Here is a 1,737-nt window from a genome sequence, read left to right on the forward strand (position 1 = left end):
ATAAAATTAATAAGTCCCTAGTTAACCTCATCTAAAAGAAGAAAGAAAAAATTCAAATACAAGAAATAAAGAATAAAAAGGGTGTAATTACCACAGACTCAGAGGAAATTCAGAAGATTATCAATAACTACTTTGACAATCTTTACTCTCACACAGTAGAAGACAGAGAAGAAATGAAAAGAATCCTAGAAAGGTACAAATTACCAAAACTGAATCAAGAATATCTAACTCTGAATAACCCAATAACAGCCAATGATATACGAAATGTAATAAAAAGCCTGCCGACAAAGAAAAGTCCAGGTCCTGATGGATTCACAGGTGAATTCTACAAGAAATTTACAAAAGATATAATCCCTATACTCTTCAATTAACTTGAAAGGGAAGCAATCTTCCCAAAAATATTCCTGAAGGTACGTATTGTACTGATACCAAAACCAGAGGAAGACGCAACTAAAAAAAGAGAACCACAGGCCAATCTCCATCATGAACATAGGTGCAAAAATCTTTTAAAAGTCCTAGCACATAGAATACAGCAAATTATCAAGAAGATCATACACCCTGACGGGGTAGGATTATCCCAGGGATGCAAGGATGGTTCAATATATGCAAATCTATAAATATAATATACTATATCAATAGAGTGAAATCTAAAAACTACATGATCATCTTAATTGATGCAGAGAAGGTTTTTGAGAAAGTCCAAAACTCATTCATGTTCAAAGTCTTACAGAAAATTGGAATAGATGGCCTCTACCTCAATCTCATAAAAACCATCTATGACAACTGAATGGCTAACATAATTCTACATGGGGAAAAACTGAAATCTTTTACTCTTTGATCTAGTACAAGACAAGGATGTCCTCTATCACCCCTCCTATTCATTATACTTCTGGAATCATTAGCTAGAACCATTAGCCAAGAGGGAGAAATAAAAGGAATAAGAATAGGTAAAGAAAAAGTTAAACTATCATTATTTGCAAATGACATGATACTTTACTTGGAAGACCCAAAAAACTCCACCAAGAAGCTACTAGAATTGATACACACAAATTCAGTAGCATAGGAGGATACAAAGTCAATACCTTAAAGTCAATAGCATTCCTTTACACAGATAATAAACACACTGAGAGGGAAATTAGAGAAGCAATACCTTTTACAATAACACCACAGAAAATGAAATACCTTGAAATTTGTCTAACTAAAGAAGTCAAAGATCTTTTCAAGGAAAATTACGGTACTCTGAAAAAAGAGATCATAGAGGATTCCAGAAAATGGAAAGATATTCCCTGCTCCTAGATACATAGAACCAACATTGTGAAGATGTCCATATTCCCAAAATTGCTGTACAGTTTTAATGCAACTACTATCAACATACCTCGCAGACCTAGAGAAATCCTTCCTAAAATTTATTTGGAACCAGAAAAGACCTAGAATAGTGAAGGTAAGCCTGGACAACAAAGACAAGGCAGGAGGCATTACAATTCCTGACTTGAAATTATACTACAAAGCTACTATGATAAAATCAGCATGGTACTGGCAACAAAATAGACCTAAGAATCAATGGTATAGATCAGAAGACACAAAAGCCTCTACGAACACACTCAGCCACCTGATCATCGACAAAGGGGCCAAATATGCTTACTGGAAGAAAGATTGCCTCTTTAACAAATGGTGCCAGAAAAACTGGCTCTCTACGTGCCTAAAGCTAAAACTTCACCTAGGTCTATCACCATACAC

This window comes from Octodon degus, unplaced genomic scaffold (genome assembly GCF_000260255.1).
Source record: "Octodon degus isolate 3935 unplaced genomic scaffold, OctDeg1.0 scaffold00115, whole genome shotgun sequence".
NCBI classification, from domain to species: Eukaryota; Metazoa; Chordata; class Mammalia; order Rodentia; family Octodontidae; genus Octodon; species Octodon degus.